Genomic DNA, 27,748 nt, shown 5'->3' on the forward strand with positions numbered 1-27,748 from the left:
ACCATCACATCACTCTCTCTAGCACTGTCTTAAATGATGGCTTCTGGTCTCACTTGCAAAACTTAATATTGAAGTTCTTTTGATATTCGAGCTTCTTTGAAGTAAACCCAATCTGTATTCCAGAGGTAAAAAGACATACCACATAACGGCTCTTTCGCATAGGAACCTGGCGTGTTCATCAGAAAGACAGCTGTGCTCTCTGCTTTGCTGGTTCCGCTTTCCCTGTGAGCTCTCTGGAGAAGCATGGTAAATCGATTCTGCGTGAGATGATGACACCATCCTGCGGCTGCAATTCATGTGAAGGACACCTTTGATTCAGTACTCATTCGCTCTTACGGAGCTCACAGTGAACTTCCTCTTGTACTTTCCAATGTGTCCACACTCCCCCAGCCACGCTTGAAGCTTCATTTCAAGGCAGAGATGTCTGTTTCTGTTTTACAAACGAGGAAGCAAATACAGAGAGACTGGGACACTTTCCAAAGAAGAAACAGATCTTGATGAGCCTATGCTTCTTAACCAGATCAGTGTTTCAAAAGAATGAGAGGAAATCCTGTCTCCAGCAGCTAGTAGCATCAGGTCTGGAGACAATTAACCAGCCAGCATCCCCTTCCTGATGATACAGGCACTTTAGGAATCACCATCTGCATTTGGTGAAAGCAAATCACCAGGTGACCCTTTCTAGGAGAACTCTTGCCCTCTCTTTCTCTTTCTCTGCTCTCCTGCTAACTCAGGGAGCACTCCATTTCCCAAGTCATGGACACAGAGTTTGCTTCACACATGGGCACTAATCACTTGTGATAATCACCCAAGGAACCTGAAATGGACCATGCAATGTGTGCTCTTTCCATATCTGCTCTCTCTGTCTTTGTCCACCTCTGCCTGTTTATATCTGGCTGTCTGCCTGTCTGCCTGTCCATGTCTATATCTCTTTCTCTCTCTCTTACACACATACACACACACTCACAGGAAAACAACCTAGAACTTCTCTCAACAGCTGTTGGGTAGGACTAGAGGGCTGCCCCATTGGCAGAAGGAAAACTGGGATGAGCCATTGTACCACTGTGTTAGAACAATCTTTCCAAGTCTTTCACATGCACACAAATCTCAGTGGTGGGGAGAGTCTCATTTAAGGTCAGATTCTCATTTAGCAGGCCAGTGGTGGGGTCTGAAATTCTGCATTTCTAATAAGCTTCCAGGTGATGCTGAAGCTGCTGGTCTATGGGCCCCATGTTGAGTAGCAAGGGATTAGAATGAGCTCCTCATCCTGTGGGGATCTGCAGGGACTGCAGGTGGAGGCAGAAGTAGCTGGGGAGAGAGCCTGCAGGGCATGCCTGTTGAGGACGGATGCCCAGAAGGCCTGTGTCTCCTCGTGATTCTGCCAATACACCTACTCCATCGATTCAAAGGAAGGGTACTGACAAGATACTATTAATCGTATTTGGCAGAACGTATCTTTAAGTCAAAGAAAAACCTCCATGCACATCTCAGTAAGAACTGTAAAGACATTTGATAAAATTTACATCAAGTTCTGAAAAAAGGGGAGGTATACTCCATTTATATGATAATACTTCTTCTAAACCAGCTGCAAACATAATACCTAATGGCCATTACTAGAGACAATCTTATTAAAGTCAAGGGCAAGCAAAAATGTCTGTTAATTAACACTCTTCTAAGATGTGGGACCAAAGCATATAAACCAGAAATAAAAAGTGTAGCTATGGAAAAAAAAGAGGAGACACAGTTATAACTTACAGATGGTATAATCATCATCCCATAAAACCCAAGACTCATCAGAAAATTCTTGGAATTAATGACAGAGCTTGATGAAGTAATACAATACATAAGAAGAATAAAAAGCACACTTCCATGCATACATGTCTAGTAATCAGTTCAGGAGTATGTGGATGAAAGTTTCCTTTCACTTGTGACAATGAAAATAAGACCAAATGTAGAAATTAACATTAATTGTTCATTCTAATTTTAATTGGTTAATAATCAATAAAACATAAAACTTTACAAAGAGCTACAAAAGACTTGGGTGTGGTGAGGACACCGTGCTTCTTCATGGACAAGTGGCTCAGCAACCCCTGCTGCTCTAACGGTGCTGCTCAGGTGTGCTGGCGGAGAGCGCTGAGGGTGTGCCTGTGGCCTGCTGACCGTGGGCTTCCAGGTGAGGTGATCTGGCTAGGCCATTTTGTGGAACATTCCTGATGTCAGTCCCCTAGGGGTTTTCTCTTAGCCTGGGCTCTGCAGAAGATTCATCCCCCTCCTACCTGGAGAATGTACACCTGGCGGCCTGTGTCATGGAGGTGGAGTAGGGGAAGAAGACTGGAGTATCTCAACATTCACCATGTAAACTTTCACCTGATCCTCCTGCTCTCAGTGTGGCGCTTCTGCCATCAGAGCCACGGTTCTCCAGTCCAGCACCTCCTGTTTTACCCTTCCCCAGAGAACAAAACAGCCTTCAGCAAGCATGTGGTGCAGACAGGTGCCTGGTAGGGTACGGCAAGAGACCTGATCTTGGGACATCTAATTGCAACCAAGCCTCTTTGGAATGCCACCTTTGCTCTCACTTTTGGAAGAATTAGATGCCGCTGTCCCTGAGTACCACACAGAATCCCGACGAGGGCCTCTTCTCGAATTGCCCCAATACTGACTTAATATTCACCTTCACCGTGTCTGCTAAGACCACTACTTCTTGTCCAGCTGTTTCTCAGCTTCCAAATTTTGTTGCTCTTGTCTCTTCTGCTGCACTATTTGTCCTTGTACATTTATGTCCTGAAAAAAATCCAATATGTTGTCCTGAATGTTATCAGATAGCAATTAACTAAGGGGCCAAGATAAAATAAAACACCCGTATTGACTGTGTATATTACAGTGCAAATCCACTTCCAAGAGAAATGAGGAAGGAGAAGAAAAAGGCAGGGCATCAGAGGAAGAGTGTGGCTTAGGCCACGGGGGGGTTTTGTAGGGGAAGGAGAACACAGAATATTTTTTCTCTTAAATGACATCTTCTAAAACAGTGCATCTCCTTTGCAAGAATGCATCTCCTTTGCAAGGATGTATCTCCTTTGCAAGAATGCATCTCCTTCCCAAGGGTGCATCTCCTTTGCCAGGGTGCAGTTCCTTTACAAGAGTGCATCTCCTTTGCAATAATACATCTCTTTTGCAAGGGTGTATCTTCTTTGCCAGGGTGCATCTCCTTTGCAAGGGTGCATCTCCTTTGCAAGGGTGCATCTCCTTTGCAAGAATGCATCTCCTTTGCAAGGGTGCATCTCCTTTGCAAGGGTGCATCTCCTTTGCAAGAGTGCATCTCCTTTGCAAGGGTGCATCTCCTTTGCAAAGCAAGCTGCTCTAAGTAACAAGAGTCTTGAAAGTATTCCAACTCTTCAACCCAATAATCTCACCATTTGAATCTATCCTGAGGAATAATTTTAAAATCTCAAATAAACCTCATAACAAAGATGTTCATCAAAACATATTTATGATAACAAAAATTTAAGATAATTTAAATGCCCACCAGGAGGGAATGTTTAAGGCTCCTATAATACATCCATTTGGTGAGAGATATTGCACAATCATTAAAAACACTGCTTACCAAGTGTGATAAAAACATGGGAAATATTCACATTAAACAAAAAAGTTGCATAAAATTAAATATGTACTATCCTCAAGAATATTAAAAAGCTTTGCCTAGAAAAGGAATAAAAGGACATGCCCCAAAATGTTAACACTGAGTAGTTTTATTTTTCTCTTTTTCTACTTTTCTAAAGTGAGCAAGTATTTCTTCCTAAAGTATACAATCCATTGGTTATAGTATATTCGCAGTTTGTGCAACCATTGCCACTGTCAATTTTAGAACATCTTCATCATCTCCGAAAGAACCACTACACATTTAACTATCACCCTCAGCCCCCAAACCCCTCAGCTCCCAACCCTCTCAGCCCCAAGCAACCACTAATCTCTGGGTCTCTTTATAGATTTTCTTATTCTGGATATTTTGTATAAACGGAATCATACAATATGTGTGGCCTTTGGTGACTGGCTTTTTCGTTTTTTTCAAGGTTCATCTGTGTTGCAGCATGTATTACCACTTCATCCCTTTTTATGGCCAAATAATATTCCATTGTATGGATGTACCATATTTGTTTATCCATTCATCAGTTACAGGTATTTGGGTTATTTCTACCTTTTGGCTATTATGAATAACGCTGTTATAAACATTCGTGTACAAGTTTTTGTCCAAAATGACAAATATTCTCATTTCTCTTGGGTATATCCAAGGGACTAGAATTGCTAGGTCATATGGTGACACTCTGTCTACTCTTTTGAAGAATGGTCCGACTGTTTTCCAAAATATGTCCCCCATTTTACATTCCCTCCAATAAATATGTGGGTTCCAATTTCTCTACATCCTCATCAACTCTTATTATTATCTGTCATTTTTATTACAGCCTTCCTAGTGGGCATGAAGTAGTATCTCACTGTGGTTTTCGTTTATATTTCCCTGATGGTTAATGACATTGACTATTTTTCATGTTCTCATTGACAATTTGTATATTTCCTTTGAAAAAGGAATACACATTTAGATCCTTGGCCTGTTTTTTAATTGGGCCATTTGTCCTTTTATTTCATTATAGATTTGCAAGTATTTCTTCTTGCTTTGATGCTATTTTTTATTGGACTTGGTTTTAGACATTCTTTTGATCTTTTGACACATCAGAGAGCTCGGGTCAACTTCTCACACACTCTCCAGGTGTTTTTTAAGAAACAAAAAACAAGCCGAAATGTTGTTCTCTGGGCAGCAACTAATCATGGCAAATATTTGTCTATTTTGTGCCTCTTGTGGTTTTGATGGCCCGGCATCTGGAACCCTTCTGGTGTTTGTGAATTTACTACTATGAGTCTTTATAGGCAGCAGAGCCCTTCCACCACGATGGACGCCAAGAAGGCCAGATTTGTGCTTTTTCCAGTCTCCCCTGCAGCTAGAACACAAGAGCATGGCTTAGACGCAGCCAGATTCCCACCTGCCCCAAATGTGGGCTAGGATCTGGTGAGGGGAGGAAGGAGGGTCACCAGGAAAAACATGGCAGGGCTAGCAGGACCTGTGATGGTGACATTGTACCATCAGATGGGTGGCAGCAGGGGCAGCAGTGTGAGTGCCCAGCGTCCCAGGTGCTGGTGGCAGTGGAGTGGCAGCCATGCCAGCTGAGGCTCTGTTTCCCAGCAGATGTGACAGCAGCATCCTCCAGCCTGGTTCTGCGCTGCGGTTTGGTGTGAGCCTGAGTGCTGCTAGCCCTTCTCTTCTAGCCCATTTTCTAAGCTCAGTTCTGCATCTTTCCCAGTACATGGTAAAACATCCAAGATCGGTAAGTTTCTTTTTCTTTTAAATTAGCATAATAGCTTTCTATCACTGCAGTGAAGAAGCTTGACTAGCCAAAGATGACGTTTCTTTTCCTGAGAAATGCCACATTCAATGAACACTCAGAATCGAAAGAGGTAACAACCATGTTGGATTGTGTTTAGCATGAGAAGCTCAAACAGATGTTAGGCTCAACTGATTCCCAACAAAATATTCTAGTTGTCAAAGCAAACCCTGCAGGCACCAAAGCACTCTAACCTAGACACAACCTGGGTAAGAATGATTTACTGTTGTACAGAGAAACGGTTTAAACACAGAGAAGCAAAAGAATGTCTTGCCTACGGTGGTACAGAGTTCTGATGTATGCAAACAAAATATGGCCCTGATAGCATCAGGAAGTGTCCAGCTTCATAGCCCAGCTGGACCAAATGCTGCTATTGACTGGGTGCATTACAGGCAGAACACATGATTCTCAGGTGGCAGCCAGCCTCCACAATGGCCCCTAATGAGTCTAACGTCCTGGCATTCAAGCCCTATGTGGTCTCTCTTGTCGCGTTGAATCAGAGCTGCTCTGGATGACAAACAGAAGTGACAGTGCATGGCGTCCAAGGCTAGGTCATAAAAAGTACTGCAGCTTCCTCCTTGGCCTTAGGATGGCTCACCCAATCTAGGGAAAGCCAGCCACCTTTCAGAGAAGACACTCAAGCAGCCCTGCAGGCTGGAGAGAAACTGAGGGTCCCACCAACAGCCAGTCCCCACTCCCCAGCCATGACAGTGAGCCACGCTGGAAATGGGTCCTCCGGTATCAGACAAGCCTGCAGAGGACTGCAGCCCTGCCTGACATCTGACACAGCCTCTGGAGAGACCCCAAGCAAGAACTGTCCAGCCCAAGCTGCTCCTGCCTTCTGAATCCAGAAAGACCATGAGCAATCTTAAAGGATTATTATTACGTGACGCCTCTTGGGTAATTTGTTATGCAGGAATGGATATATAAGACACCAACTAATCTTCCATTGAGTTCCTCTCTATTTTGGGAAAACCCAGTAACTTCCACTGCATGGGCAATGGGAACACTGCAGAGCTACTCATTCAGCAACTTGTATATTTAAGAATGCTGTTTTCAAACGTGGTGCATTGCTCTGCAGACCTGGCATTTTTAAAAATAAAACCAGATTTATTCCCCATAGCTGTGTTGCTGGTGATGTTCTAGAGAGTTTTCCCTGTTTCTAGAGGGGTTGGAGGTATACAGAGTGCTTCCTGGTTAATGCTGGAGCTAAGGAATTCTATAAAAAGAGATGGGTACTGGAAGGAATGTCAAAGGGTCAGGATTCAGTCAATGCTTCAAGGGTCAGGACTGCAGACCTGGCTGGGACTCAGGTGGTCCCAGATATCCAGACAGTAGCATGGGTCTCTCTCTCAAGGGCCCTGAATCTGCTCCCATTCCTAAGACACTGCGATTTAATAAAACCCTTTTTAAGCCCATCACAGGGTAGTTTAAGCCTGTGCTTTGCAAAGCTCTGAGATGCTTTACAGTGAAAATTATTCACCATTCCCAGCCTGAAGAAGCCTCTTTACCCAGAAAAAAATACTTGAAAAACTTCTAAACTTTGCCAACACTACGCTTAGAAAAAATGTCAACCATGATGAAGCATGTCTTATGTTGTACTCAAGCAGCTGTGCAGATTGGCAGGCAGAACTGTAATTAACAATCGAGTCAATCAACAAACATATATTTGTCTTTAGAAATGGACCCATTTAGCAATGCTCTAAAATTGGCAAAACATCCTCCTTTACTCAACAACCACACCCCAGCTACCTCACTCCCATACACACCTAATACTTTGTGACTGTTTGAGAAATAAATAAACATGGCACAATTTTTTTTTTTTTTTTGCATACAGAATTGAAAGTCTGTCATTCTAACAAGGACTGGATGGGCTGCATCCTTTGGACATGCTCCATAGTATTGGATTTTACCTCAGACTTCTGCTCCAGGATGCTCTCTCCCATCCCACCCCACCCACAGATGCCCCCCTAGCAAACCAGAAGGTGGCCCAGCTTCATGCCTTTCCCCCAGGACAAGCCTTGATTAATGGGCACAGCTGTCTCATGTGTTCCGCGGCACGCTGACCTTTTCAAGGTACCCCCAGCTGTCTTGCCCAGAATCAGGTCCTTAACACATTTACAAATAGTCTTCACCAGGATTCTCAAGCAGTCAGCTCCTTTCTTCCTGAGAAAGAAGTGACTCAGGCTTCTACACCCTCCAGAGCTGCTGGTTTATCAAGGACAAGCATCGCCAAAGTGTCTCCTGCTGTACGTTTCTCCAACGAGATCCTTTGGAAGTTAGACAGCAAGTTGACTTCAGCGAAGCCAACACGCTCACACTCACTGGAGAGAAGCCAGCCAGAGCCTCAACAAGGACCACTCAGGCCCAGTGACACCTTGACTCATTGGACACAACGTTGGCCTCACATCCCTGAGGCCTCTGACTCAGTAACCCCAGCTCTCCCTATTTCCATTCAGAAGGGCAAGTCTGGGTCCTTCCAGCAGAAGCCAGTTTACAGAAAGCTGAGCGACCAACTCACCACAAGACAATCGGCAGAGCTCAACTTGCCAACTCACCACAAGACAATCTGCAGAGCTCAACTTGCCAAAACACATCGCCAAACTTATCTAATTTACTTAATAGAATGTTCAACAGGGCTATTCAGCAACACCAGTGGGAATCACTGAATTTTGGTAACTGATGATGAGATACATAGAAAGGTATATTTCAGCAGTAGCATCCAATTTACCTTTTTTTTTTTTTTTTTTTTTTTTTTTTTGAGACGGAGTCTTACTCTGTCTCCCAGGCTAGGGTACAGTGGCACAATCTCAGTTCACTGCAACCTCCTCTCCTGGGTTCAAGCAATTCTTGTGCCTCAGCCTCCTGAGTAGCTGGGATTACAGACTTGCACTACCACACCCAGCTAATTTTTGTATTTTTAGTAGAGACAGGCTTTCGCCATGTTGGCCAGGCTCATCTCGAACTCCTGACCTCAGGTGATCCGCCCACCTCGGCCTCCCAAAGTGCTGAAATTACAGGCGTGAGCCACCATGCCTAGCTGACTTTTCTAATGAAATTTTTTAGCTGTCACTGATATTTTGGATAAGACTGTTTACGCTAATTCTGACTTCCTGCGAACGCTTTGAGGTTTACATGTAGATTATTATCCATTGGATTAAGTGAGCCCCGGTCCTGGCCTCTCCAGAACCATTCAGTTTCCAATTACACCCACCCACAAAACGCGCACTCATGCCTCATTGCTGTGCGATCTGTGATCTGCCTCACTGGTGCATGTGCCCCTGGGTTCTATCAAGGTAAACCTTAGCAACAGCTGTATCAGCCAATGAAGCTGGCTCTGCTAGGGTCTGGTGGTCTCCGTGATTGCTAAGAAAACTCCCAAGATGCTAGGCCACAGCTGGGCCCCCTTGCCGACTTTGGGGAGACTGGGGCTGAAAGGCATGGCAGCTTGCCAGGCACCTCCCTCGTTACCTTCCATGGTGGAGGCTGGAAAGTGAAAAATACTTGCTTTCCCAGCTGCTCCTTCATGCAAGGGTAACCATGCAACCCAGCCCCACATGTCTGCTAACCCAGTTAGCAGACAGCCACATGGAGATCTGTTTAGGGGGTTCTGGACGGTGGTATCCAGGGGGATAGTGGCAGTGAGGACAGTCCCCACAGATACTGAAAAGACGGCATGTATTATCTGTAAAGAGATTAAAACAGTGATAGATCTGCATGAAAGTCAACCTGCTTTTCTTTCTCACCATGTGCTGCAATTCTAAATAAGGTCAGTGCTATACCCCGTGTACCACCGCCCAGACCTGAAGAGCCCCTGAACTAGTGAAGGAGATGAATGTGTTTGCAGGGAAAGTGACCGTCTTCCCTTTAGTCAGCCCCACCTTCCTCATGACAACAGCCTCCATTATGACAGCAGTGACTAGGGTGCCCCTGCCACTTCCTAAGGGCATCAAGCCTTCAGACCTTCAGGGCCTTAGGACTCCAGTTCTGTGTTCTGGCTACACTAATGGAGCTAAGGGAAGGAGTCTCTGTTTTCACTGGTCACTTGCTGGCTGGTGCCTGCTGTGCCTTCACCACCCCCACCTCTGATTCGGGTGCTCTCCCCTTCTGCAGGCTTGGGATCAGGGAACCTCAGGGCCACTGTCTACTGGGCTCCATCAGCAAGTCCAGCTTCACAGCTGATCTGACAGGTGTCACATGACTCACAGGCAGGCAGGCTCAGTGGGATAAGTCCTAAACTAGGACTCAGGGGGCCAGCTGGGCTCTGCTGTCTACTAACCAACTGTGTGACCTTGAATAGGTCACTCCTTCTTTCTAAGCCTCAGTTTCCACAGCAGTAAAACCAGAGGGCCCTACTGGATGATCTCTAGAGAGTTCTTCCCACTCTGACATTCTCTCTCTCTCTCTGTCTCTGATACACACACACATACACACACACACACACACACACACACACACACAGACACACACACACACACATCTCTGGGTGGGTACATTTTACAAACGTACTGTATTGCTCTAAATGTTTTAACATGCTCTTAAGTTTGTGAGAAAATAAAATAGAGAAGGATTTGTAACTTCTTAACTACTTCACTCAAATTAATCCATTTTGGGTTTCAGTAGCTTCAGATCCTTTCAACAGCCAATGCGAATAATTAAGGCAGAAGCAGTGCAACCTCTCGGAGTTGGCCTGTTTCCAGTGATACAGCCAAATGCAAAGTCACTATTTACCCAGATTGCTGGGCAACCAGCATGCACTGGAAGTAATGCCAGCAGATCCCTTCCCGGATGCCAAGTCAAGTCCTAGGGGTTTGCTCAGGATGGAGCCAGCGCCCACTGCATCCACACCAGTCCAGTCCTCAGCAGCCATGGGGAGGATCCAGCCACTGGGGCAGACTGCGCTTCAGGGACATGAAGTGGAACCCTAGGTTGGGGAGATGCTTCCAAAGGAAACATCTGGAAGAGAGGGAGAGGATAAAAGACCCAGCATCTAGATGAGGAAAGCAAGGCAGTTCCTTTCACCCTGAACAGTGTCTGCTGCTTGTTTGGAAAATGCATGATCATTTCCAGAGTCCCGAGGCCCATCAGAGCCGTGATGTCCAGCAGTGCCAGTGGCCTGGCTCACAGTCAAGGTAGTGGTCTGAGCTGACATGGTCGGTCTCCTGCTCCAAACACACAGAAATTCTAGGTAAGGTACAGCATGGTCGGTCTCCTGCTCCAAACACACAGAAATTCTAGGTAAATACAGAAAATTAAATTTCAAAACCTATAACCAAGCTCAGAAGCTAGAAAAGTATCTGTGGACACTCAAATAAAGAGGAGATAATCAGGGTTGAACTACACCCTGTGAATGCCTTAGAGACTGGGTTTATTTTTCGAGTTATCAAAAATCATATTGAGCTATAGAGACAGCTTATTTTCTTACCTCTTTTAAAAATTGGGTTAAGATATAATTTACATACAGTAGAATTCATTCCTTTTAGGATATAATACTGTGAGTTCTGACAAATGAATACAGTCACAGACCTACTGCCCCGTCAAGGCGTGAAACAGTTCCATCACCCCGCAAATGCCCTTCCGTTCTTTGTAGGGACTCTCTTCCCCTCCCCTGGAAACTACTGATCTTTCTTTGCCCTCATATTTTTGCTTTTTCCAGAATTCCACAGAAATGGAGTCACACGATGTTTAGAAAGGCTACAGCTTTTGTTCTTGCCTAGGAAGGGATACTGAGGGCCACAGACTTGCCAACAGCAGGAATACTAGAACTGAGTTCCCCAAATAAAACCAGGAGTCAGGAACAGCGATTAGAAAAACTGCTTGCCAGCTTGAACATTAGGCACAAAAGTGGGTCACTTACCTTGAGCTATGAGGGAAATAGTCACCTATAAAATATCTGAACCTCTAGGCTGCGTGACACAAGATATGGACAGGTATCCTCATTGCTACCAGCATGGTGAGATGTCCCGAGCCTAGAAACTCACAAAAACACCAGTCTAAAAACTGTTTACCCTTTAGAGACAGTAGATGCAATCACAGTGTCATTCCAGAGAAACATCTCTGCAATCCAGGCATATGCAGAAGACAGCTTCACCCACATAATTACAAAGCACGCAAAGAAATCCAAAGCTCTGAGCAGTAACCAGCAGATTCAACCAAGAAGCAGGTCAGAAACAAAAAACTGTACAGAAGTCTAAAAGGGACTTTAAAATAGCTATGCTTGAAGTATTCAAAAAAATTAAAGAAAGAATAGATTGGCAAGAGCCGGGCATGGTGTCTCATGCCTGTAATCCCAGTACTTTGGGAGGCAGAGGCAGGCGGATCACTTGAGGTCAGGAGTTCGAGACCAGCTTGGCTGACATGGTGAAACCCTGTAGCTACTAAAAATACAAAAAGCCAGGCGTAGTGGCAGGTGCCTGTAATCCCAGCTGCTTGGGAGGCTGAGGCAGGAGAATCACCTGAACCTGGGAAGCAGAGGTTGCAGTGAGCCAAGATCATATCACTGCGCTCCTGCCTGGGTAACAGAGCGAGACTCCATCCTAAAAAAAAAAAAAAGAAGGCTGGGTGCAGTGGCTCACGCCTGTAATCCCAGCACTTTGAGAGGCAGAGACGGGTGGATCACGAGGTCAAGAGATCGAGACCATCCTGGTCAACATGGTGAAACCCCATCTCTACTAAAAATACAAAAATTAGCTGGGCATGGTGGTGCACGCCTGTAGTCCCAGCTACTCGGGAGGCTGAGGCAGGAGAATTGCTTGAACCCAGGAGACGGAAGTTGCGGTGAGCTGAGATCGCGCCATTGCACTCCAGCCTGGGTAACAAGAGCGAAACTCCGTCTCAAAAAAAAAAAAAAAAGAAGAAGGGAAAAAAATAGATTGATAAGACAAAAACAGAATATTGTAGGAGACAATTACAGAAATGAATAATATAATAATTGGTTTTTAAAAATTAATTGGTCAAGTTAAACCATCACTAGACAATTGAAGGAGGAATTAATGAGTAGGATGACGGAGCAAAGAAAATCATAGAGATACAAAAACTGAGAGAGGAGTTAAGAGATTTGGGGGAGAGACTCATGCCAAATAGGAGCGTGAAAAAACAAAGATGAGGAAAGAGGCGATACTGAACCAGACGATGGCAAAAATTTATTTTCAGTGACTAGGAAAGACCTATGACCCCACGTTGAATAAGCACACTGAGACTGAACCAGCGTAAGTAGATACAAATTCACAGCTACAAAGAAAAAAATGGTAAAAGCTAATTTGGTGAAGACACAGATTACCTACAAAAGAATGGTTATCAGGTTAACAGCAGAGTTTCTTACATCAACAGAGATATTGTAAGACATGGATTTGTATCTTCAATACACTAAGAAAAAATGTCTTCCAAGGGGGTCACAGTGTAGAACAGATCCTCTCCTTCTCTTCCAATCTGTCTGCACTTAAGAGGTCAATGTACTTGTGAAGAAGCTCTGGTTTATTTTAGCATGTCCTTTGAAGAAATGACTAAAGAGAATCATTCCTCGGAGAAGTAGAATTTGGTGCAATGGGGTTGGCTAGGTCCATGTTACCCAAGGACTGTGACTCACTCCTAGAATTCTATATTCAACTAAACTGACATTCAAGATATGCCAGGTGGATCAGTTAGAAGGAAGTGAAATAAATACTTGTTTAGATATATTAATATAGTTTAAGGCCCAGAGATCCCCTCTGAAAGAACTTGAACTTGTAAATAATTCAGAGGGGAAGCAGGAAGTGAGCCCAGAAGAAAAGCATGACTTAAAAAAGAAGAAGAAAAAAAAAAAAAAAGCAAGTATATTGATGTGCTAGGGCTGCCATGATAAAATAGCACAGAGTGAGTGGCTTCAGCTACAGACAGTTGTTTCCTCCAGTTCTGGAGGTTGGATGCCCAAGGTCAAGGTGTCAGTAGGTCTGGTTCCTGAGGACTCTCACTGGCTGCAGACGCCTATCTTCTTGCTCTGTCCTCATACGGCCTTTCCTCTCTGTGTACGTACATGTCTGCGTCCAAATTTCTTCTTCTTAGAAGGACATCCATCATATTGGATTAAGACCCATTCTAAATACCTCACTGTAACTTAATGACATCTTTATGTTAAAGACTCTTATCTCCAAATACAGTGACGTTCTGAGGTGCTGGGGGTTCAACATATGAATTTTAAAGAGACACAATTCAACTCATAACAATAAGTATACACAAAGAAATGAGTGAGATCTAAATAAGTATTGAATCATCATTATCACCATTATATCATCATCATCATCAATTTGGGAGATTGGAAAACATGAGGAATTAAAATAAGAGAAACAGTAAAAATATGAGCCGGGAAAGGTAGTAAGAAATTTAGAGTGTATAAAATTTCTATTTTTATTCAGGAGAAAAATTAAAATGTTGATTAACTTCAGGCTTTGTTCAAAAAATACAAAGTGAAGTATGCATATTATAAGCTTTAGGAAAATAGTGAAAGACCAGAAACACATGCATAATTTTCAAATCAACAGAGGGCAAAAGAGGGAAGAAAATCTAATCAATCTTACAGAAAGCCACAAAAAAGGAGTGGGAAAGGCAAAGAAATGATACAGGACGAAAGCAAAATAAGATAGACAAAAATCCACATAATCACAGTAATCACACTAGTCATAAATGGATTAATTATTCCTATTAAAAACAGACACTTGGAGTGCACGTCAAATGTCCAGATTATGCAGTTTGTAAGAAACGCACTAAACATAATGACAGAGCTTCAAAATAGACATAAGAAGATATACCAGGTGTATCAGTTAGAAAGCTTTGGTTACAGGTTACAGAAAAATCAACTAAATTGGTTAATAATAAAGTAGATGTCTTAGCTTAGATAAACAGACATCGCAGAGGCAGGATCAGCTTCAGAGCAGCTTGATTCAGCAACAGTCTCATTAAGGACCCAGCATCTTCCCATCTCTGCTCTCCCTTCCACGGTACAAGCTTTATTTTTAGGCTGGCTTCCCTTCGGGAGATAAATGGCTGCAGAATTTCTAGGTTTCATCTCACCTATCCCATCAAGAAAACTCAAGGCAATTCTAAAGAACAGTAAGAGATTAGGAAACATGGCTTAACCAATAGGATGTAAGCAATTCTTATAAAGCTATGCTAATAAAACTAAGGTGATATTTGTAAATCAATAAAAATAGACCAAATTAACAGACCAGAGAGCTTAGAGACTACATATATATAGACATATGTGGTATTGGGACAATGGGTTTTCATACAAAAGAATAAAATCAGGCTTCTATCTCATAGCATGCACAAACGTAAACTCCAGTTTGGCTAAAGCCTATATATTAAAAATATAACTTTTAAGCTATTAGAAAAAAAGATAATATCTTTATGATGCCAGGTCATAGAAAGTTTTCAAGATATAAGAAGAACAAACCATTTAAAATTCATAGATTTGACTATATCAAAATCAAAATACTTTGTAACAAAAAAAATGACAGATTAGAAGTTGTTTACAATATGAAATAGCAAAAAGGTAGTCTCCAGAATATATAAAGACCTTCTACAACTCAATAAGAAAAAGGCGCTCACCCCAGTAGAAAAAGGGTAAGAGATTTAAAGGGGTAATTTACGGAAGAGGAAACCCAAGTGGTTAATGAATACATGAAAAGACGCTCAACTCATGGAAGCATTCAATTCTCAAGCACTCCTAGAAGACTGGTTGAAACTGTCTCATATCATGTCAATCCCATGTTTTAGAAAAAAAAGATCTGAAAATACTAATCTTTGTGAAAATGTGAGGAAAATGGGAACTTTCAGAAACACTGCTGATGGGGGATAAATTAGCACAGCCATTTGGGGGACAGCTTTGCAGTTATTGTTAAAATCAAAAAAATGCACACATTTTACAACCAGAAAAATTCCCCCAGGGCATCAACCCTAGAGAAACTTTTCTATGAAGGTAAGGAGACTCCTCAGCTTTGTAATAATAAAAATGTTTTTAAGCCGAAATTTTCATCTAAAGTAAAAGTGGTATATATTAATTAGCAGCAGTGAAAAGCAATGAACTCTGTCTGTATATTTTGATATGAGCAGATCTTCCAAACCCTGTATTGAGTAAAAAAATCAGAGATATATATATATATCTGTCACTTTGATTTTTATATATATGTATCTTACTTTATATATATATATATTTTATATATATATATAAAGTTTTTATATATATGTATCTTACTTTATATATATATATATTTTATATATATAAAGTAAGATATTATTTATTGTACACATTTATTACATACATTTTTTAAATGCAGAAGACAATACATGCTTAGGAACACAAATATATATTATAAGCATTTTTTAAGTGGACAAGAAGGCATATACCAAATTTATGACAATAATTTCCTCTGGAAAGGGAAGGAGGGAAACAGGAATAAGTAGTGATAAAAGTGAGTTTCAATTTCATCACTGAATTTCCTTTTTCAAAGCTCTCTGTGGGATTAATGTGATGCTGTGATTTAGTCCATTTTCTGTTGCTTTAATGCAATACCTGACACTGTGTAATTTATAAAGACCAAAAGGTTATTTGGCTCATGGTCTTGGAAGCTGGAAAGTCCAAGGGCATGGCGTCAGCACCTGATGAGGGTTTTCTTGCTCATAACACTGGGGAAGTTATGGGAAATTACACAGCGAGAGAACAAGCAAGCATGTATGAAAAAGACTGCAAGAATGAGCCAAACCTCATTTTGTAACAACCCACTCTCATGAGAACTCACTCCCTAGAGAACGAATTCACTCCCATGATAATGGCAGTAATCTCTTCATGAGGGCTCCATTGTTGTGATCAAATCACCTCTTAAAGGCCCCACATCTTAATACTGTTACACTGGCAATTAAGGTGCTAACACATGAACTTTTGGAGGACACATTCAAACCAGAGCAGGCTGGGACTTCAAATCTCACCCTACTGAGTTTCTTCCCCTTCTCTAACCTGCTTCTCCCATTTCTTGTCCGTTTCTCCGGAAGCACTTCCCTAATAAACCATGTCCACAGCGAACCTCATCCCAGTGTCTGCTACTAGAGAGTCTTTCCTAAGACAATGAACAAAGGCACTCAGGTCTCTCCCCCTCACTCCTTCTTTGCTCTATCTTTGGTAGGCTAAAAAATGACGCCTGCCCCCGCCCCAAAATCAATATTGTAATCCTTGTCATCTGTGAATTTTGCATTGTATGGCAAAACAAAGGGGTCTTTGCAGATGTGATTAAATGAAGCATCTTGGGATGGAGGGTTATCTGGATAGGCCCTGAATGCATGCACATGTATCCTTATAAGAGTGCGGCAGAGGGAGATTTGATCACACACACAGATGAGAAGGCCATGTAAAGATGAATCAAGAAGAAGTGTGAAGATGCTGGCCTTGAAGATTGGCATGATAAGGCCACAAACCAAGGAAGGCCAGCAGCCACCAGAAATGAAGAAATAAGAAACAGATTATCCCCTAAAGCTTTCAGAGGAGTGCAGCTGTCTATGACTGTGGACTTCTGAGCTCCAGAACTGGGAGAGAATAAGTTTCTGCTAAGCCACCCCATTTATGGTAATTTGTGAAAACAGCCACGAGAAACTAATGTGCTCTCCTACTAATAAAAGCTTATCATCCTTACACCATGCTTACCGTATCCCAGGTCCTGGGCGGAACTTTCACCCTGGTTGTCCCATGTAATGTCATAATATCTCTTTGGGGTAATTGATTCACAGGAGCAAAAACTGAGGCTTGAAGAGGTTAAATGACTTGCCCGGGGTGACACAGAGTTGGGACTGAGACACAGGCAGGCCAACTCCAGAGCTATCCTTCTCTATAAGCACTGGGGTCCCATCTTTCAAGTTGGGAGGCCCAGCAGGGATGGTTATCAATCAGGGAAGAAGGAGAGGCATGTCCAATCTCTGCTGTATGTCAGGACCCCAGACAAAAGCATTAGAAGCCTGGGCTCAGGTATCTCTCCACCTGCTAGACTCCACCCACCAATTCCAAGGAAAGGCAGCCCCAGCAAACCTCTCCACAGGCACTGAGCAAGGCAGACGTCTGGGCTGCTGAGCAGATGGAGGGCTTTCTGTGCTCAGGGCCAGCTCAGAGAAAGCTGGTCTGGCCACCTCAACCAGCCAGTTCTAAAAGTTGCCAAGCACTGGCATCTGCCCACAAGAGTAGAAAGGAAGGAAGGGGGTGGGGGGAAACAAAACAGTCCAAACAGCCCAAATCACTCCTCCCTTGAGAGCTGCGTTCAGCAAAGGGAAATGAAATTAAATTCTTGAGGAAGCAGGGATCAGAGCGCAGGAGCATGCCAAGTGGGCCCAAGAACACTCATCACTCTTCAGAACCCAATTAGCCTCCCTTTGGGACAATGGGCTCTTCATTAATCTCTTCTCTGGCTGAAAACGAGGCCTCTATGCTTTGATTCCCTCTGCCTGCCTGCCAAGGGTCCTGGCTGGGAAACATCACATCTGCCACCGCTCACATCAGTGCTTTAGTTCACAAACCTGTGGCTCTACAGTAGTAGCCTAGGCCATGCTGCCAGAAGCCCCTCCAAACGCTCACTCATATTTGTGGTCCCCCAATACACCCTACATATTCTCTGGACACCATCAGAGAAAACTCAGATCTAGTCCCTGCCTTGAAAGAACTTGAGATTGAGGAGGGAGAAAAATTTATACAAAAACCTTTAGGACAGGGCAGACTGTGATATGGCCATCATGCAGCAAAAGCTATTATTTATCATTGGAGCCTTTACTGAGCACTGGCCTAATCCCATTTCCCACATGGTGTATAAACATTTCAGGTTCCTTACCCCACTGGGCCTATCACCCTGCTGTCCTGCCCTGATGCAGCCAGAGGCTGGGGGGCTCCAGCCTTCTCCTGAGAATTCCTTTTTAAATGCTCAGCTTCTCGGGAATTCACCGGAGCCCAGGGCATGGGGCCCACCTGATCCCCTGCTTCCTTCAGGTCAGTGCAGAGGCCCTGTCCTCCTCGCCTTTTCTCCGCTTTGCTCCCCCTCTCCAGACCGGAGAGCCCTGCTTCATCTGCAGCTGTCCATGAGCTCTGTTCAACAAGTCCCAGCTGACCTGGATCTTTCCTTTTTTTCGAGCTAAACAGATATCTGCCTTGCTAATAGTGACTGCCTTTCAAACCATGATTATGAGGGGCTGTGTTAAAATCTCACTCCAAGGAGCAGGTGGCAGGGGAGAGAAACGGATGGGAGGAAGAGGACCAAGAGTCTCTTCCTGTCTCCCGGTGCAGGGAGTAAGGGACTGAAGAGGGCATTCTGGGGAAACGGAGACTAGGGATGGCCCAAGAACCTGCCCAAAGCCACAGAGCTTATAAATGGTGGAGCTAAGATCCTCCTGTTGACTTCATTGGAAAGTGGACGAGGATGAGAAGGGAGAGTGCATCTGCCAGGTGTGGGCAGAGCCTGCCCCAGGGTGTTCAAGGTCCGGTGTTCAACACCCTCACCCTGGCCCCATGCAAGACTCTAGGGAGGGCCTGGAATCGCACCCCAGGGAAACAGACAGGAACTCTGAGGGCTGGGCAGGGAGGGCTGCAGAGTTGGCCAGGACACGCTGCACTACAAAGGCTCCTGCCATGCGGCTCATTTCAGCATAGCAGCTTGCTTACCAGGGCCTGCTCTGCCTGGAGAAGGCTATCAGGCTTGCGGAGGATGCACACTGAAGCCAGCAGGTTCCTGGCCTCAAGAAGTTCCCAGCCTCCTCCTGAGGGAGATGGCTGTCCCACGGACTCCTGCACCAACCAGAAGGTCTGCAGGAAGACATCTGGGGCTGCTCTTCAGTTATTACGTCTATGCTCCACACCCGTCCTCTGGGTGCCAACGGGTGATGCTGGAGCTGCTTCCTTCAGGTTGGTGCAGAGCCCCTGTCCTCCCTGATTTCTCTCCCGCTTTGCTGCCCCTGCTTCATCTGCGGCTGTCACCTCTGGCCACATCAGGGCAGGACAGCAGGGTGATAGGCCCAGTGGGGTAAGGAACCCAAAAATGTGTATGCGTCATGTGGGAAATGGGATTAGGCCGGTGCTCAATAGTGTAAAGGCTCCAATGATAAACGATAGCTTTTGCTGCTTTTTTTCTTTTTTTTTCCTTTTTTTTTTTTTTTTTGCCTGCAGCTCCACTCTGCCAGCCAGCTCTGTGGAGGCTCTGCAGCCCGCCATGGAAGAGGGGCACTGCTGGGCTGGCGCAGGAGGTGGGACTTGCTCTTCCTATTTGCTCCCTGTCCGCTTCCGGCTTGCTCCCTGTCCGCCTCCTGCAGGCTTCCTGTTTCCGGGAGTGCCGTCCCAGCAGCTATTTCCCTTCCCAGCCAACAGCAGGCAGTGCCAAACTGGAGCCACAGCAGAACGCTGTTCGCAGCTTCTCCAACTCTAGCTGAACCTGTTCCATCCCCCTGCAGCCCAAGAGATGCTATCAGCAGCTGGCCCAGACCCACTCAGAGGTCGGGGTCCCAGGCCATGGGCCCTTGTCTAAGCTTAGGGACCCAGCACCAGTGAACAGAGACCCCCCGACACCAAGTCTGAGTGTCAGCTCTGCGGGGCCCCTCCAATACGTTTCTGAATTTTCCCTTTTGCTCCCTCAGCCACAGAAATAGTAGTAGCTGCTTTCCGCAGCTGCCACTTCTGCCCACCCAGTCCCTGTCACCCTGCTGGCTGCAGAGAAGAGTCCAGAAACCAAGGTGGACCTCCTAGGGCTTACAAAGCAGGGATTTTCCTTCCTGCTCTGCTGAGAATCCCCTTCACACCCTGCTTCTCCTGTGCTGTGTCCTTGTTTCAACCTCAGTTCTGTGTAAGAAACTCTCCCTGCCCTCCTGATTGGACACTGACTGCTACTGGATCGTTAGCGGATAGCTAACGTTTTGATCTCATCCACAGGATCTTGATGGCATCTGATAACAGTACTTCTCATTTCTAGAACTGCTCCTCCACACGGCCCATCCCTTAGGATTTGACTTCACTGCCCATGGCAGTCCCCTCTGCCCTTGGCCTGGACATGATGTGAGTCCCAGAGGTGGGCCTGTGGCCTAAGGCAGCTGACCACAGCCTTACACTGGAACTTGTATACTCTGAGGTCTTTCTCTTCCACAGTCACCAGCTGGGGTAATTTAAACTGGGTCATCCGCAGCGGGGCCTCTCCCTCCCCACTCAATCCCAGGTTATACTGTGTGTAGTAGAAGACAGTGGTGACCACTCACAGAGAGAGAGCTGACTGCGCTGAGGTGGCCATCCAGTGCCTGAGGTCTACTCCAACCCTGTCTTTCCCAATTTCTGGAGTCCAAAGCCTCCCTTTGTGTGTAGACAAGTGTGAGCTGGGTTTCTGTCACGCTCAACCAAGGGAGTCCTGACTGATGTGGCAACGCCCCCCACACCGAAGTCGACTGGAAGCAAGCTGAGTCAGGGCTGGTCCAGCCAGACTCCTCGCCTGGTCCTGCAGCCCCCCATACAGTCTCCACCGCACCACCACTGTTGCATAGCTTCCTGCTTATGCAAGGGCCTCGCCAAGGGCCACATGTTTGACAGGAGTCAAAACGTGTGATACCTGAGAAATCCAAGATGGAACTAAGCAACAGAGGAGTCAAGAACCCAGCCCCGCCCCACCCCGGGCCCTGGGCGTGACGTTGAACTGTAGTCTTCCCCCAAACCCACTTGTATGAGGACGTGTGTAGACAGTAAGTGTTGTGTGACAATAGGATTATATTCATACCACTTCCTTAATGAGTCAAGCTTCTTTCGGAAATATCAGGCTTCAAAGCTAAGATATATGTGTGTGTGTGTGTGTGTGTGTGTGTGTGTGTGTATGTATATATTATATTATATATAAAAATTTCATATATATTTTATAATATATAAAAATAGAATGAATATAAATATACGTGAATATAAATATGTGTAGAGAGAATGAACATAAATAGATACATACATATGTATATGTGCAAGTGTGTATAGACATATAGATACAAATATACACCCCGGAACACCTTTTCTATTTCCACAGGACCAGGGTCACAGGGGCCTCAGAGATTATTTAGTCTACCCCACTCCCCTTCCCTTCCCTCCCTCCTCCCAGATGAGGAAATCAAGACTTCCCACCAAATCATGTAGTTGGCGACTCGCCATGTTGGGAGCAGAACCCAGGCCTCCTCTCCAACACACATCAGGCGTCTGACTGAACTGAAACTGCACAGAAGGCATAGGCCTTTCAGCTGCCGCCCTCCGACGTCAGTCTAGCAGGGTTTCCTGCAAGGTCCTCCGGAGGAGCGGAGCAGCTGAAGGCCTTGGAGCCAATAGGTCTGCAGGGCTCTCCTCTCAGCTGAGGTGATTTGTATGGGACTTCCCAAGAGAAGAAGCTTCTCCCAAGCTTATTTTCAAAATTCTTCTCTGCATCAGAAACTTGCAAAAACAAAGCCAAAAGGTGTCGGTGTGCTGAACCCCGCCCAGATTCAGCAGGAAGCAGGATGCAGGAAAAGGGGCTTTGCCCCAGCTGGCTGGGCCACCTAGGGCAAATTGTTCGGCCCCTTTGGGCTCTTGCTTTCCCATCTGCCACATAGCGGGGGAGGGCATTCGAATTCCCTACCCAGCCTACTGTCCAAAGCTTTTGTCTCCAACTCTCTCATGCCAAGGCACGGCCCTAATTCTGCCAGTCAGCCAATCAGTGCCTCCCCAGGCAGCAAAAGTACCGTGCCCATCACCGGGTACAAACGTTCTGGAACTACTGCTGTGGACGGGGAGTGCCAGGCCTGGGTTTCCCTGGAAAGACACCGACATGCAGGTACCACACGTTTTGACTCGAGTCTTCCAAAGTCAGGTCATCAACACTGCAGCTCCCAGGATTTGCCAAGTCAGTCCAGCTCCCCCCGCCCCCTGCTGATTACAGAATGGCCTAGAGACCAAGATGGACCTCCCAGGACTTGAGAAGTAGGATGTTCGTTCCTGCCCTGCTGTAAGTTCCCTTCATGCCCTGACCTGCGTCCCAGTGTCAAGCCAGAGAACCACAGAAACCCAGGGAGTCAGGGCGATAGAGGAAAGCTGGTGATTTTAGCCTCCTCACTCCCAATCCATTTTACAGATCAGGAAACTGACCGGAGATAACAGGGCAGGACCAGGAACTAGCTCACAGGTTTTCTAGATCAAGCCCCAACCCCACTTCATTCTAGGTGTGCCCTGGGAAATTTACTTAATCCCTTAGAGTCACAGTGTCCACCTCTGTCAAAGACAAAATATCCTTTCTTTGTGGAGCTGCTGGAAGGATGAAGTAGGTTAATAAATGTAAAGTGCTTAAAATAGTGCCTGCCAGAGAAATTTGTAATTGTGGGCTGTATTAGTCACTTGCTCTAACAAACACCTCAAACTTTCAAAGTCTTAACACAAAAGAAGTTGATCACTCCTGTAACATCCAATGCCAGCATTTCTTATTGGTGGGCTGTTCATTACATGGGAACCAGGAACTGAGGCTCATGATTTCCTGTGTCTTCCGGAACCCCTAGGACCCAGAAGGCCTCCGTTTCCAGTCAACAGAATGGGGAAGAGAGAGTGGAGAATCCCCATCAACTTCCAAGCCTCAGCCCAGAGGGATTGCACCTGACTTCCACTCATATTCCACTGGCAAAAGCCAGTTCCGTGGTGGCCACACCTGACACAGAGGGGATGGGGAGACGTAGTGTCTGGTCAAGTGGCCACCACCCAACAACAAGCCCACCATACAGAAGGGGAGCCCACCTCTGTAAACAGCTGTCTCTGCAACAGCTAACCACTCATCCCACTTAGCAGTTTCACATGACACTTACTGGTTCACGTTCTCTAGGTCAACAATGTGGGCTGAAACCAGCGATGGTTTTTCTACGGGTCTCATCTGGGGTCACGTATGCAGCTCCAGTTAGCGGACAGCCCGGCTGGGCCTGCATGGCCTAGGATGGCCTCACACGCATGTTCAGCCCTGAGTGTGCTGCCAGCCAGGGTGTCTCAGGTCTCCAGCAGTGCATTCACACGGCGGCGGAAGTCCAAGCGGCAAAAGCAAGGTACCACACAGCCTCCTCCGGCCTAGATTTACCCGCCACGTAGTGTCACTTCTGCCGCATTCTACTGAGCAAAGCAAGTCACCAGGCAAGTCCAGGTTTAAGGAGTAGGGAAACAGATTCTACCTCTTGAAAGAATCTGTGGCCATTTGCAATCTACACACAGGGTTGCAGGAGGAGAAGCGTCACCCTGAGAAGACAGGAGTGTGTATTTTACACTGACCAAACACTCAGCGTCCTCCGCCATGGCTGTCTGGTTGTCAGGATTTGAGGAGTGTGGCTGCATCATACACATGCGTAACCTGTGGACTCAACGAAGCCCCTGGGGGAGGGGAGAGAGAGATGATTTAAAGAGTGCCTTTGATCCCAATGCATTGACCCCATGCCTTAGTGTGAGCATAAGACGTGATACGGAAGACCCGGTATTCCCTCCCCAGTCTCATTGTCCACATGCCTGTCGGAGAATGAGCACTTGGTTAGGCAGAGGACGATCCTAATGACTAAAGAGACACATTCTTCATGGTGCACGATCTCCAAATACCTGTCAACGACTTCCTCTGATGTTCAGTCAAAGAACTAACAATTCCAGCGCTGGAGGAAAATCTGGCCGGCATGCACTCACAGAGAGCGCGCGCGCCTGACTCTAGTATCATGCCTTCCCAGGGGATTTCCAAGGATCATGCAGACTACGGGATTCTAACCTAGTGTGCTGAGCTTAGAACCCATCCTTCAGGTTAGCTACGATTCCCCGGAACACACAGCTGTGTTAGCACAGGGGCTCGGTAGCCGAGAGGAGTGTGGTTGGTCTTGTGGTAGGAGTCATGGTTCTAACCACAGTGACTGTGATGAACTCCTTCCTCTCCTGGCCCTGGGAAGGGAACACTGGCGGACTAGAAAGACTGTCTAATGGGAAGTGACCAGCACAGAGGGGCACAGAGCAGTCTGCAGACCAGGTCATGGGGATGATGGAAACGGCAGGGTTAGCTAGAGAAGAGAGACACGGAGAAGTTAAATATTCACATAGTAGACAGAGTCAGACATGCTTGGTCATGTCATTATTCCCGATCCAGAAGACTGCTGTGCTCTAGAGCAATGCTCCTCCTCTCTGCCTCCTCCTCCCCCTCCCCTCCCCCTCCCCCTCCCTCTCCTCTTGCCCCTCCTGGTCTCCTCTGTCTCTCTCTTCCCTCCTTTGCTCCTTAAACTCAATGTTACCAGGCAATCCACTATGTAAAACCTGTGAGTGGTGATGCTCCCTCTGGCAGTTTAGATCTTTACTTGTAGTGGAAAACTCCAGCCAGGTAAAACTGAGGCAGAATAAAACCTGGAGGCAAGGAAGCTAATTAAAATTTAATAATTATAAAATTTTAAAAGCAATTTTAAAAATTACAAATGTACTTCTTAATGAGATCAATGGAGCTGGCTTTTTTCCAACTAGGTCGTGTATCAGTTGATGAATATGACACGCTGTTTTAATGAGTCGGAGTTCGGCATCAATTCTATCCCTATTTTCCTGGTTTTTTAGATGTGGGCATTGAGAAACTCTAGTCATATCAGTAGATGGGAGTGGAAGGAGTTTGTTCTAAATATGTCATTTAATTCTCTGAACTACTGACTTATATGCCTGAAAATTTTGATGAAAACCAAAAACTGAAAACCATTTGATTGGCAAAAGGATTTTTGTCCAGTCTCAGGAGTTATTCTCCTTGTCATCTTCTGAAAAGAATACCAAAAAATTCTACTAAGCCAGGAAATGTGCCAGGTGCGGTGGCTCACGCCTGTAATCCCAGCACTTTGGGAGGCCAAGACGGGCAGATCTCCTGAGGTCAGGAGTTTGAGACCAGCGTGGCAAACATGGTGAAACCCCATCTCTACTGAAAATACCAAAAATTAGCCAGGTGTGGTGGCCGGCACCTATAATCCCAGCTACTCAGGAGGCTGAGACAGGAGAATCGCTTGAATCCAGGAGTCAGAGGTTGCAGTAAGCCAAGATTGTGCTATTACACCCCAGCCTGGGCAACAAGAGTGAAACTACATCTCAAAAAAAAAAAAAAAAAAAGACTTAGGAAATGACTGTTAATCAGACTCATTACTCTTTCCCTAAGAGGCACTTGACTTGACCCTTTATTGTCAGACAAGTTTAGGAAATCTAAATCTATTACTTTAATTAAACTTTTGAAAATACAACGTTTTTAATAAAATGCTTTTATTATTTATTTATTATTTATTACTTGTTTTAAATATATTTTCAGAAAACCTAAAACCGCAAATTTAGTTAATTCAAATTATGAAAACTATGTCATAAAACTTAATTATCAAACCAGTCCTTACTATGAAATCTACCAACCAAATAGGCTTTTTGTCAGAAAAAGTCCAGCTTCAGAAACATGTTAATGGGCATTTTAAGGAATACTGTAAAACTCAGTAGAAGATAAACTTTGTTAAAAAAACCATAAGGTAGTGTTTTAAAAAATGGTTCAAATTTTATATCATTTTTGTCCAATATAATTAATCTATTTTATAAGTCATAAAAACAACATAATAGCTCAATATATGATTCCTGACTACTTAATTTATTAAGCTTATAATAATGTAATGTGAAGCCAAAATTGCAAGTTATTTAGGAAGTGAGAAATATGATAAAAGGCATACTTCTTTGAACTCTGGTGTTTTGCCTGGGGAATTAAATAAGAATCAGAAATAATTCCATTAATTTCACTGAATATTATGATCATATTTTTCTATGTATTCGATGAAAGAAAGATAAATTCCACTAAAAAGGTTGGTCCACACTTAGCATATTTTAAATGGGAAGTAGAAAATATAAGACATTCTACAAAATGAAATAAGATGAAGATTAACTCTCTCTAGGATAATTTATGATGGATGGGATAAAATATCTTTTACCTCTTTTATTAAATAATGAGCACAAATATGAAAGACATTACATAAAACTTTTATTTGTATTTTTTCATGATAGTCTCAGAAAACATTAGAGTTCTATCTGGGGACTAACAGAATTAAAATTCTTTTTTTTTTTTTTTTTTTGAGACGGAGTTTCACTCTTGTTACCCAGGTTGGAGTGCAATGGCGCGATCTCGGCTCACCGCAACCTCCGCCTCCTGGGCTCAGGCAATTCTCCCGCCTCAGCCTCCTAAGTAGCTGGGATTACAGGCAGGCGCCACCATGCCCAGCTAGTTTTTTGTATTTTTAGTAGAGACGGGGTTTCACCATGTTGACCAGGATGGTCTCGATCTCTCGACCTCGTGATCCACCCGCCTCGGCCTCCCAAAGTGCTGGGATTACAGGCTTGAGCCACTGCGCCCGGCAGAATTAAAATTCTTAAACAAAAATTGTTATTACTCCCTCTACCCGACTCTACAATATTTCTGGGTTGAGAATATTCCAGCCTGAGCCCCAATTTCCCGTTTCTAAAACTAGACTTTACTTCTAACAGGAGTGTGGGTAAGACCAGGAAAGGTTTTGTGCTCCAAGGGGTGTTAGTGGCTTGATTAGGCCTTAAAAGAGGGCTCTGCTTTGTGTAGTGCCCTAGGGAGGTTCCCTACTCCTCAAAGGGTGATAGGGATCTTGCTTTCTCCAGGCAGGGGAAGCATTAAAACTAAGTGTGTCTCAGGGAGATCAGTTTTGAAATGATCAGCGCTCCTGGGAAGCTGAGAATCAGTCTGATTTCCTCCAGACCTACAGTGCTCAGGGCTCCTTGACGATCTTTTCCACCTGCAGGGGTTTGCAGCCCTCATTCTGAACACCATTGCTCTTGGGCGCTGGCATCCACAATCTCTCTTCACTGCAGGTTCCAATGACTCTCAATTCAGCTGCCCCTGCTGCCCCACACTTACCGTCGGGCACCACCCTCTCTGCCTCCCAGGCCTCTCATGGAGGAAGGCTGAACATGTTCTCCCTGGAAACCGAGACCTATGGTGAGGATGGCCACTGGAGAGCAGGAACCCATTCCCATCTTCGGGACCCACCCTGGAGAAGGACACGAAGGTAAAAACTCTTTCCCACCTCCACTAGATTCTCTGGAAATTCTTTCATTACCATCTCTATTCCTTGAAAAAAGGGGGCATTGTATCCCTTAAAAAAGAGAGACGGCTTCTTAATTCGCAGGACAGCAGAAAATCAATATTACTTGGCTTTTTTACTTCCAACACAGACTCTCAGAGTGTGCCAGGCTGGGCTGCTTGCGTGAATGGCAGCTTGGATCAGGGAAAATGCCCAGACGCTGAGGTCTGGACACCTGGACTCCAACC

General features: G+C 45.0%; 1 long non-coding RNA gene across 2 annotated transcripts in view; it reads right to left on the reverse strand.

Annotated features, from left to right (window-relative positions):
* Positions 1–1,975: 1,975 nt before the first annotated feature.
* LOC141585421 (uncharacterized) overlaps positions 1,976–27,748 on the reverse strand; it is a 38,088-nt gene continuing 12,315 nt past the window's right edge. Inside the window, exons 5-6 of one of the 2 annotated variants that reach the window (XR_012518874.1) lie at positions 23,253–23,802; positions 1,976–2,778 (exon numbers count right to left, since the gene is read on the reverse strand). This is a non-coding gene — a long non-coding RNA (uncharacterized LOC141585421). The remainder of the gene's footprint in view (positions 2,779–23,252; positions 23,803–27,748) is intronic. The other variant, XR_012518875.1, reaches the window with a different exon arrangement.

Source organism: Saimiri boliviensis, chromosome 8, assembly GCF_048565385.1.
Source record: "Saimiri boliviensis isolate mSaiBol1 chromosome 8, mSaiBol1.pri, whole genome shotgun sequence".
NCBI lineage: Eukaryota > Metazoa > Chordata > Mammalia > Primates > Cebidae > Saimiri > Saimiri boliviensis.